General features: G+C 40.9%; 1 protein-coding gene and 1 long non-coding RNA gene across 2 annotated transcripts in view; one reads left to right on the top strand and one right to left on the bottom strand.

Annotated features, from left to right (window-relative positions):
• The window catches only part of LRP1B (LDL receptor related protein 1B), a 1,835,733-nt gene that overhangs the window by 1,802,908 nt on the left and 20,101 nt on the right, over positions 1 to 12,724 (bottom strand). The gene's annotated exons all lie outside the window — the stretch shown is intronic.
• Positions 3,900 to 10,765, top strand: LOC134944837 (uncharacterized). Its single transcript, XR_010181966.1, has 3 exons — positions 3,900 to 3,957; positions 9,601 to 9,681; positions 10,614 to 10,765. It is a non-coding gene; the product is annotated as an uncharacterized LOC134944837 (long non-coding RNA).

The following is a 12,724-nucleotide window of genomic DNA, read 5'->3' on the forward strand; positions in this document are numbered from 1 at the left end:
CTGCCTTTAGATGTGATTTATATCTGAGTGCCGCCACACCAGGTTGTATATTGTGGGCCTTTTTGGGGTTCCTTGGAGGGCACCGGAGCAGATGCTTTTTTCACTGGGAGTGCTGCCCTAATTGTGGATGTGTATATATATATATATATATATATATATATATATATATATATATATATATATATATATATATATATATATATATATATATATATATATATATATATATATAAAAAAAAATGAAGTAAAGAAAGCGCCTAATAGTGTCGGTGAATCACTCTTCGGGAGTATAAACGTGGTGGTAAAACAGACAAAGTATTGCAACTTAGCTGTGGATATTTCTGGTAGATGACTCTTAGAAGCCGGCATGTAAAAGAGAGATAAATTCGACATAGTGTGTACTGTTTTAAAATTTTTACAAGTATTTAAAAAACCAATTTAGGAACTGTGCTGGTTCCAATTTTTGGTAAGAAAACTATATTAGATAAAAACAGTAACAATTTATTAAACACACTCCTGCCATACATGCAGGTTACATATATAGACAAAAAACAGTAAAAAAGGGCATAAGGACGTATATAGCAGCTCGTTCAGTTATAAATGTAGGTATTAACCGTACAAGATTATGAAGTATAGCAGGCTTATCTGTCCACATATAGAAATTTTGGGATAAAATTAATCCGTAAATGCAAGTATCAAACGTACAAGAAATAATATAAAAACATGGCTTATCTGTCCACGAATGGGAAGTCGGAGGGGTGAGCATCCAGTCCCTGTCCCAACGCGTTTCGTCCTGATATGAGGACTTCCTCTTCCTTATTGAATTTACCTAGGCGCTATTCTCTATTGATATATATATATATATATATATTAAACAATGCACGGTCCGAGAGCGGATGTATAAATCAGAATACTCGTACAATATATTCTGGTAGAGGTACACTTGTTCCTAACTAAAACCGTCTTAAAATCACAGCGCTGATGAATCAGGTGGGATTTACAGAGGAGACCTAGCCCTGCAGTCCCGGAGACCTGTCGCAGCTACTGTGAGAAGATGGCACCCAGCATCTCAGTCAGGGAGTGAGGGAGAGTGTAAGGCAGCTGCAGGGCAGGAACACCAGCAGTAGATGGCGCCCGGAGCTGGGGGGAGGGGCTACAAGTCAAGTGCCTTTTCCCATATGCTGTTCCTCACCACCGGGTACTATGGAACCTTATTAAAGTGGATATTTGACTATCTGACCTGTACTCCCATGCCCTGGTGGATATAGTGGGGTCCCTGCTCTGTCACATTGTCCACCTCAGCGTTGCGGTTCGTCTCCTTAAACCGGAACGTGATTTAATGGTGGGTCCCGCCTGGGGGACCCTCTTACCTCCTACCTTAGTAGCAGCCACGCATTCCAGGAGAGCATCTGCGGTGGTGTGCCTAGGAACTTGAGTGTCTCCACCTCAAGTACCCGGGAACAGAGCCAGCGGGAGTATGCAACACTACCAGGGAGGTGATGGAGCCGCAGCACAGTATGTCACACTGACATATGAAGTGCTGCAGCCCTTGAAGTCTTCTAAAAAGCTTTTTCAAGGCTGCCTAGCGCAGCCCCCCTGTTAAGTGACCTGCTTCATGCAGGCACCAACTCTAAAACTGAGCTCACAGTGCCTGGAGGCAGGGTTACAGAGGAGGCCCCACAATTCATCCTGGGACAGTCTAAAGCTTTAGCCTGTTGGTGCCTCTGGATCAAGATCCATATCTACACCCTGATGTTTTCCCTGTGGAACACAGTGTACCCCGTTGCAGAAATAGTGGTTGATTTTGCATGCACTGTAGCAAGTGAAAACCGGACAGCTTTACTTTTACACTGTGAATAAATTGTTAGGACATGACCCATCCCAGACCTAAACTTTTCTGCACATTTCAGATTTGTCCCTGACAGCAGCTCATCATGATTTCGCCAAGCTGTAAAATTTCACAGCATTGGTTGGCAATCTAGCCCAGTGGGCAGGATGGGGGCATAATAATGAGAATTGCAGGGGAGTGGACAGGGGTCTACATAGTGCAAATATATTATGAGGGGCAGAGCCTAATTATGTGAAGCATCCGCCCCATCACAAGTCAGCTGCATCCCCCATACCGGCAGGTATGACTTCTATTACAGCTGTAATCAACAGAACAACCGCTTGCACTTACCTCTGCAGCTAATCCAAATTAAATCACATTTATTTAGAAATCGAATGCAAATTGCTATTTTACAATTGTGTAAAAGCACAACTCTGACCATTCAGCACATTTATACAATCTTCACCTATTTTGTGTGTCTGCAAAAGTGGAAATGGTAGAAAAAAAAGAGAAAGATCCCCAAATTATAGCTCCCAACGAAGATGTAAAACTTTGCACAAGGTAACTGGCACCTTGGTTCTCACAATGCATAATGGCTAAAAGCACTACAGGAGATGCATGTTTAACACTTTCATTCCATAGTTACTGTTATGGTCTCAATTGCTGTCATAGCATGGGGGTATTTCCAGTTTTGTATGTATCCCTGTCAATTATATTTTAGTAGCTTTTCATACAAAGTTGACTTTTGTTATGTTTTCATAAAACCTTAATACTACTTAGCTAAGTATTACTAATTGGTTGTACTGATTATGTAATCAAAATGCATTATTCCTGAAGTGCTGAATATACTGCTAACAAACAGGTCATATTTAGCCTATTACCTTCTTGTAAGATTTACACATTATGGGGCTGATGATGCAGAGTTGAATACTAGTCAGCCATAATTACACCCACATTGTGTACAGGGAGAAAGATGTGGACATTCTCCCAGCTGCAGAGATGTACTACAACATCCTTATCCATACACTTGGTTACATAGCAGTCATCAGTGCACACTTCCACCAGTACTATTCTTGGTGAAAGAGATCCATCCGAAAATGGGCTTATGTCCGCATATGCTTACCTCTGCCTAGCCCATTGTCGCATCATCACCCCATACTTGCCTACCTGACCTTCTCCATGAGGGAGAAAATGCTCTGTTCCTGGACTTTCCTGGTAATGTATGATTGCCACCACCTGTGGTGAGCTAGTTAATTGATAAGAAAGGTGTTTCACCACAGGTGATGGCAATTATACATTACCAGGAAGCCCAGGAACAGAGCATTTTCTCCCTCATGGAGAGGGTCAGGTAGGCAAGTATGCATCACCCCCTTACTAAACAAACTGCTACAGACCAGTAATGTTAGATTTGACTGTATAACTTGCACTAATATGACCCACACTAGCTGTAGTTTGGTTGCTATGGGTTACTGTGCAATGATAAATTACCATTGCTGTTTAATTAAGCAAAACACCAATAACAATCTTGATCAATAACTTACCTTAAATAATGAGAATCTTTTGAATGAGCTGTCTGGAAACTATGAGTAGTCAATGACCATGGCAAACAGAAGATATACAGGAGGGAATTCAATTGTTTTGTGGGCACCCAAACATAATGGACACCCAACAGAGCAATTCAAGTGCCCCCCTCCGTTGTATTGCATGCCCATTAGTACTGCATACCTCCCAACATGACCCTCTCCAGGAGGAACAGAATGCTCTGTTCCTGGACTTTTCTCTTGATTTATGATTGCTATCATCTGTGCTGAAACACCTTTCTTATCAATTAACCTGTTCAACACAGATGTCAGCAATCTTAAATTAAGAGAAAAGTCCAGAAGCAGAGCATTGTGTCCCTCCTGGAGAGGGACATGTTGGGAGGTACATACCTCCCAACATGACCCTCTCCAGGAGGGACACAATGCTCTGCTTCTGGACTTTTCTCTTAATTTATTATTGCCAGCACCCGTTTTGAACAGGTTAATGGATAAGAAAGGTGTTTCAGCACAGGTGAGGGCAATAATAAATTAAAAGGGAAGCCCATGGGCACAGCATTCTGTCCCTCCTGGAGAGGGTCATGTTGGGAGGTATGGTACTGGTTTTATATGTACAAAGAAACTAAACACAACTTAAGTACTGTTTTGAGCAACCAGACTCTCATTTAAGGGTGCCCAAAGTGCCAACTTACAGTATTGCACATGTGAGGAGGCTACAAGCTAAAATGTTGTGTACTAGGGTGTGAGAATCAGAAAGTGAGAGATTTTGTGAGAGCTCTCCTGTTTTTTTTTTTTTTTTTTTAAGTGGCACTCATTTACATGGCAAAATCAATACCCTATTACATTCCTCCAAATACAGTATATTATTTCCTTGTGTGGAAATAAACAAATACTGTATATAAAGTTAATCCTGTCAGAACGGACTCATCACTGTCATGAAAATAATCCTGACCTCCTAAATGAGCACATCAGTTGAAACCTCTGGCATTCAAAGGGTTAAGTAAATAACTAATTCCAGAAATTAATTACTACAACATGTTAATCTATTAGCTGGAGGTTATTGAGCAAAGTGAATGTTTAAGTGCATACAGCTATGTTTTATGTGAGAAGTTGTTATGATTAGTCAGAATGTGTACTCTCATCCCACTATTTTCTACATACAGTACCATATGGCGTAACATTTGTTCCCTGACATGACAGTATGAAACAAAAGCATACAAAATGTATACAAAACCAAGAAAATGCTTCTAAATTAATAATCTCTTTATCAAAGGCCTAAAATAAAAACAAACACAAACAAGAACACCAAACCTCCTTACTTTCTAGTCTACTTTCCTCTGTCTACTTAGTACTTCCCTTTAGTTTAGACATACTGTATGTACTGCAGAGTTCGGTGCCATAAAAAGTACCAACAGTGATAAAAAAAAAAGTATTATTTGAATGCAACAAATTCCACAATGGAGCTTCTAATAAATCCAAACACAACGAAAAAATAATATATTGTTGTATATTACTTAAGGGATTACATGATATAAAAATGTTGCTGTTTCAGTACATTATCCTGTCATTCCATGTGGCAAAAATGGGACTTTAATTCAATCTGATAGACCAGAAAACGGCACTGTAGTCCATAGCAACCAAAATGTGCCTCACTTGTTTCAGTAAGTTTAGAAAATTGAATGAATCCTTGAATGTGTTGGAATGAGTCGCAAAACATTTTTCCAGTGTACTAGTTTCTAGAAAAATATGTTGGAGTAATCTTGGATAGCAGGTTATTTCAGTGGGAGCAGGTAAACAATATAAATTATTGTGTTGGGGTACTTCCCAACTGTTCTGCGAACTACACAGTCGGGATATTTGCCTTTACAGCTGGGAACATTGGGAAACGTTTCTGACACCGGTGTGTGCACAGCAATTCATTATTTTTTGGGGTTTGAAAGAATAGGAGATGTGTTTATAGATCTATACAGTTTATAGATCTGTGCTGTGCCATGTGATCTCATCTATCAACTTTCTGCAACTAGAGCAAGGTTCTAAAACAAGAGTCTTTGTAAAGATCCAATGGGATCTTTTAATCACCTTCAGACTATTTTAATTTATTAGTTCATGCATGTACTCTTGCAACCTTTACTAAGCACACTGCATATTATAAACTGTTTTTTTCTTTGTTTTCACCATAACTTTATATCATCTAGTCATAGGATTGTGGCACAACTCTGTTCTGAGAAATGGATTAAACTGTGTTCACAGAGCAAGAGACTGTAATATCCAAGGGCACAAAAGTAGCCAAAGTTGTTTCATGCTGCCTTTCTATATAATTGAAAAGAGTGTATGGTGCACCTGCACTCTTGTTCCTATATTGTAGCACTAAGTCCCAGCGAGGTAGCACATCCCATTGTTAAGGTGGGTACACACTAGTAGATATATCTGCAGATCAATTGATCTGCAGATATATCTATGGACAGATCGGGCAGTGTGTTCAGCATACACACTGCCCGATCCGTCGGGGACTGACGTCATGAACTGGGTAAGCGTGTACACACGCCCGCCCAGTTCAGCTGTCAATCACCGCCGGCCGCCGCAGCATGTGTACGGGCGGTCGGCCGACTGCCCCGTACACACACAGCGACGCGCCAATTTATCGGTAGATATATTGGCCGTCGGCTGTGCTGCACGGCCGACGCGATACGTCTGTGAACGACGGAGTTCACAGACGTATCGGCCATACACACTGGCCGACGCTCCCGCGATATATCGGCCGTTCAAGAGAACGGACGATATATCGACCAGTGTGTACGGGCCTTAAGAAGCTAAGGTGTGCAGTCCAGGCCCACTCTCCACAATATATTCTATATTATGTGTGTGTGAATACACACCCCACCCACTGCCTCTCAGGCTTTTAAACAGGGAGCTAGCATATGCTGACTGAACAAATGCTATAGGTAAGATCCTTTCAATAATATAGAAAGTCCGTCTGGGAGTGAACTTTTTGGGGCGTGGGGCTCCTTGGATTGCTCTGACTGGACCACTTTGGGGCATCACCACCTTACATTTATTTTTAACACCTATTTCACCCTATATTTGTTTCTATTTATGTAGTATTTTTCACATATCTTTTACACTTATAACACTGATCTGCTAACCTCACTTTCTAACACTCTGACACCTTACTGCTGTCCTCTTTCCAACACTCAGCAGCTTCTGTCACTTCCTTAACACTTATTTCTTGCTTCTATCCCTCATTTGTGTGATGCCCTGGGGTGGTATGGCTGGGGTGGTATGGGGGTGCTCTGCACCCCAGAGGTGAACCCCTATAATGTTGGGGACCTGTCCGATGAGGTCACCGTGAAGAAGGTGGGCAGGCTCATATATTGCCAATATATGCCAAGAACCTCGGATATGATGGTTGATATAATTTTAATGGGGTATGGTGCACCTGCACTCTTTTTCCTATATTGCAGTACTAAGTCTTAGCAAGGTAGCACATCCCATTATAAGAAGCTAGGGTGTGCAGTCCAGGCCCACTCTCAACATTTTATACATTAATATGACAGGAAAGGCTCTGCCTCCCCTCTCCACATGTCACTGAAATCTAGGGGGGTGGCGGCTATGGCTTACTACCCTGATACCTACCAGAGGGATGTCGGCTGTCAGTGTCTGGATTTTGGCATCAGTCACCTGACTGCCGGCATCGTGTCCGTCAGGATGCCAAACGCATCCCATTGTGTGTGAGCCACTCTTCACTCTGCTTACACCAAATTGCTATATTCTGGCAGAAAACCAAGAAACCACAGAGAGAGAGAGAGAGAGAGAGAGAGAGAGAGATATTTAAAATATTTGTGTGTGTGTGTGTGTGTGTGTGTGTGTGTGTGTGTGTGTGTGTGTGTGTGTATATATATATATATATATATATAGAGTGATTCCTATATTTTTAAGTAGCCCTTAATTAATTTACAATAGCACACACCTACTTTTTAAATTCAGTATAAATGTACCTATCCAGGATTTAATACTGCAATTGTCTTTTTTTTATCCACACACATGTAAGCTGGTACATTTTGCATAGATAAATTAATTTCATGGTAATCACCTTGATGGCAGATACAGTAAGAACCACTTCAACCATTTAGTCTGCCCTAAACACACATACATTCACACACTAGAGTTAATATTTTATTTTTTTTGTCAGGAGCCAATTAACCTACAGTACCAGTATATTTTTGGATTATCGTAGGAAACTCATGCAAGCATGGAGAGAATATACAAAGTCCACACAGTATGGGTCATGGTGGGAATCGAACCCACGACCTCAGTGCTGTGAGCCAGTTTTCCTAACCATTGCACCACCTGTACTGCCATACTTAAAAATAAAGCTGGTTCTTGAAAGACCATACTTGTTGCATCTATGACAACAGATATGTAAAGGAGGCAATATTCAGAGCTACTCCATCGGGTTACCATATGCTCACAGTGCATGAAATCCACTCACACCTGTTCATGTGTGAACACAGCACTGCACCATGTTTATAGCTGGAACAAAGTTCATCTGTGTATACTAAAGTTATATGTTTTGACATTTGAAATGTATACTTTTTCAAAGTGATAGGGACTAATTCAGACCTGATCGCTGTTCGACGAAATCACTCAGCGGCCGATTATCGAATGACCGTGCATGCGTATGCACCGCAATGCACAGGCGTGAGCCCAAACAGCGACAGAATGGTGCAAAAATGTTGATCACCAGGTGTACTCAAGGTGATTGACAGGAAGCAGACGTTTGTGGGCGGTAACTGGACGTTTTCTGGGAGTGTCAGGAAAAAGGCAGTCATTCCCAAGCATTTTCAGGGAAGGTGTCTGACGTCAGCTACATCCTGGGCTACGCACAGACTGCAAAAATAATTTGATGGTGAGGGAGTTGCGAACAGATTTGCTCATGTCTGTTGTCTGGCGAAGTTTTCGCACGGTGTACACATGCATTCGCACACTTGCAAGGGGCGGGTTTTCACTCTCCATGGGCGGCGACTATCTGATCGCAGTCCTCTGCAAATTTGCAGAGGATCAGTCAGGTCTGAATTAGGCCCTTAGTTTGGTGTCAGGGCTAAACTTTAAGTGGATATTTCCGTGGTTCTTATAGGCAAGTAGATGTCAAAGCAACAGTGTTACAAATAGCCCAGATGGTCTACATGGTAATATAACCCTATTTACTGGACAGTTTATAGATCATATAAAACAAGCTTGGCAGTGAGTGTATTGTACAAATCCTGACTGTAGAATATTGATTTGTAAATGTCCTCTAGAAACATTCACCAAATGCTTGGCTTTATTCTTCTTACCCTATTAAGAGTATTTGAGGCTTTCAGTCATTGCAACATCTAAGCATAGATGGTTTTACTGGATGTGGTATCTAAAGGCAACAGCAGTGACTAACAGTGAAAGGTGAATTGATCTGAAACCAGGCAAACACGAATGGATTAGCATCATTTTACAGTGGGACAAAATTAATTCCCTTTGTTAAAAAATATTCAGCATGGTGCATTTGTTTTCAAATTATTTTGTCATATGTTTTCAAGTTTAAAGTTTATGGGGCACATTTATCAACGAGTGATAAAACTCATGGATGATAAAACTTGTTGCATATGATAAATGGTGCTCCAGCCAATCAGCTCTCAACTGTCATGTGTTCAGCCCCTAACTTTTATGTATTTGAAAAATAACAGGTGGGAGCTGATTGGGTGGATCACCATTTACGTCATTTGCAATGAGTTTTAGCATCCACAAGTTTGATCACTCATTGATAAATGGGCCTGGGTGTAAAGATGTATTTAAATAAATTTTACAAAATATGAGGGTAAATGCATTGTTTATATAAACAGTGTTTTTTTTCTAGGAAAAAAGGTGTCGGTAATCACCTAAAGTTACAATTGATATAAGATTTATGATATGTAGCTGGGATCCCAGCAATTAGAATGCCGGTGCAGGAATAATGACATCTGTTAGAATGGGGTTTAGGCTGCGGGAAGGGAAGGTTAGGGTGAGGCTGTGGGCAGGGGAGGTTTGGGTTAGGCTCTGTAGAGGAAGGGTTAGGGTTAGGCAGAGAATTAGGGTTAGCTGCCTCCTGCACCCCTTTTGGGATTTCAGTCGAGATGCCGGTGTCGATCTATTGACCGGTATCCCGTACTTAACCCAGATTTATAACAGATTAAACAATTTGTATACTTATTTTGTTCTTTTCAGATATGAAGTCACTGATTTCTTCCTGTTTCTGGAACTACAGAAGTCGTACAAATCAGAACAAAAGAAAAAAGAAAAAAAAAGGTCTGTTACTAAGTACCGCTGAGTACCACCACAAAAAAAGCACTGTTTGTAAAGTCATTTCCTTTACCATGCAGCATATAGTACACAAAATCACATGTAAATAGCACTTGACAGTTGATAGATACTTGTACATTAATTATCTTTATGGCCAGGCAGAGCTATCTAGGGAACACTAAACAGCCTCCTTTACCATGTACATATCAGGGAATGTCACTCTCTTTGATGGATTGATACAGCTTCGTACTCACACAGTGAGAGGCTAGTACCACAGATAAAAACTCATGTATTACAAGTGTTACCAGAGAAAACATTACTGTTCTGATAATATTTGATCAAAAGATGCCTTTTTCCAAAAGAATTAATCTTTAAAAGACCTCTTATGGTTTCACATAAAAGCTTTGTGCGCTGGAGAAGAGAAATCAACACAGCCTACAGTATGTGCAAATGCAAGGAGAGTTGGCATAAGGTGAACTCACATATTCATTTATATTCTGGAACCCCGCCAGGAAGGACATATAGAACAACATGCCAGCTATTATGCCAAGTCCCCGCAATTGCACATAGGGTGCGCTGTTTTCCTTTTCCCTGTCCCAAGCAAGCAGACGAGGCATAGACATACTCAGCACTTTTTAACATTTTACACATGTATGTGAAATAATGTGGTGAAATAAGGATACCGGAGCATGTTATAACAGTCAGGTCACCAGATAGCCCTCATTTTCACCAGGTACACTATGTACAGTACAATCACAGTTTCTGTTAACATATTTATTATGTTATGAGGATACATCATGTACCTGTTTCCATCACATTTGGCTGAGCTCAAGGTAACATAAATATGCTATAATACCACACTCCTACTCTGAACAAGATATTGGATATTTCTCATATATAAACTCACAGTATTCTTTCCATTGTTCTATCCTGATCAGGTTATCAGATAATTCCACTGGATAAACTCACTGACGACTAAGAATGTGGACATTTTTCCACCACTGGGTTATGATCCTGTCAGTACATTAAAGTAAGTGGCATTAGCCAACTTAATGCCAGGATAATCTGTGAGCTGTTACCTGCCAGAGTGTTGTGCCATGAAAAGGAGGCCACATCAAAAGGATCTGCCCAAATTCCCAGACAGCTACAGATATGAATGGGAATTTGGTATGTTTGTGTATGTGTTACCAGTGTTATATGAGACGCTGTTACAGGATTTTATGCCTTAAATATTTATTTAGCTTGGCATCTCTTTCAGGTGTTAGTAAATTCAGTGCTGTTCAACAATATCAGTGTGTGTTATGCCTCTGTCTAAACTGTGCAATGTTCAGCCCGTCTTCCTTCATTGCAGCCTGTCTCAATGTGGGCAGTACACCACTCAGCTAGCACTGTATATGGGGGGTCATTCCGAGTTGATCGCTAGATAAAAATGTTTGCAGCACAGCGATTAAGTGAAAAAGCGACACTTCTGCGCATGCGTATGCGGCGCAATGCGCATGCGAGATGTACTTTCACAACAGCCGATGTAGTTTTACACAAGATCTAGCGAGACTTTTCATTCGCAATGTCCGTCGCAGAGTGATTGACAGGAAGTGGACGTTTCTGGGTGTCAACTGACCGTTTTCAGGGAGTGTTCGGAAAAACGCAGGCATGGCTGGGAGAACGCAGGGTGTGTTTGTGACGTCAAATCCGGAACTGAACAGTCGTAAGTGATCGCAAGCGCTGAGTAGGTCTGGAGCTACTCTGAAACTGCACAATTTTTTTTCGGAGTCGCTCTGCGATCCTTTCGTTCGCACTTCTGCTAAGCTAAAATACACTCCCAGAGGGCGGCGGCTTAGCGTTTGCACGGCTGCTAAAAACTGAAAGCGAGCGATCAACTCGGAATGACCCCCATGGAACTTAGAACCCACAACCGCTCTCTCCCCCCCCACACACGTTATCAGTGATACTAGTATGTTTACTTTATTGATTTAAGAAATACATTTGAAATAAAATGCATTTTTAGCTACTAAAATCTATTAAGCTCATGTTTGCATAAGAAATGCATTTCTGCACTAATAATATAGCATATAGGTCTCTATCCAGCTCTTTCTGCATCATTGTCTTCTCCACACGAGCAAATGTCAATGTACAGTTTAGCTGACATCATCATCACCTGAATATATTACGTATTTGTTCATGAATGTTACTGCTAGCTATTTGGTATAACACAAGTTGTGTATTAGGTGTTGTTAAGCATAGTGGTTACTATGTGGCCTGTTTAAGTTTCTAGAATTCATGTTACATCGCTGGATAATTCTCCCTGGTGATATAATCCAATGTCTCTTTGTGGTGTAAAGATTCATTGTCATTGCTAAGCATTGACTGCTTAAAAGCCAGTGCTGGGAAATTACGCTGTAACCTCTGGATGAGTGTGCAGGGATTGTCATTTATAAGGATCTTTTTCCTATACAGCCCTGTCCATCTACGCCAGGCCACTCTCACTTATCATTTACCGCAGCCTGAGACTGAAAGATATACAGTAATACCAATATTATCTTTCATATCTAAGCGCTACATCATTTCAGGCACAGATAGGTGGCGTAAAATGGGATGCAGTCAATTTACATACAATCAAAATCCCGAAGGTAAAAATACTGACAACCACTGACCGATGGTCAAGATCCCGACAAGGTCAAAATACCGATATGGTCAAAATACCGACATTTAAAATACCAACAAGGTCAAAATATTGATATTTAAAATTTTGAAAGGTTAAAAAGTCGACATGAGTTTTTCATTATTTCTCATTGAAACCGACTTGTTCATACTTAACCATCCCAGTGGACCTGGAGGGGGAATATAACAGTGTGTAGAGCACAGCGAGGTACCATGCCCAAAGCATGGCGAGCGCAGCAAACCATGCGAGGGGACGCGGTACACTTATGTCGACATACACTTACACTTATGTCGACATACAAACAAAAAACAATGAAAAACATGTGTCGACTTTTTGACCTGTCGACATTTTAAATGTCGGTATTTTGATCTTGACTGTATTTTAAACATT

Source organism: Pseudophryne corroboree, chromosome 7 (genome assembly GCF_028390025.1).
Source record: "Pseudophryne corroboree isolate aPseCor3 chromosome 7, aPseCor3.hap2, whole genome shotgun sequence".
NCBI classification, from domain to species: Eukaryota; Metazoa; Chordata; class Amphibia; order Anura; family Myobatrachidae; genus Pseudophryne; species Pseudophryne corroboree.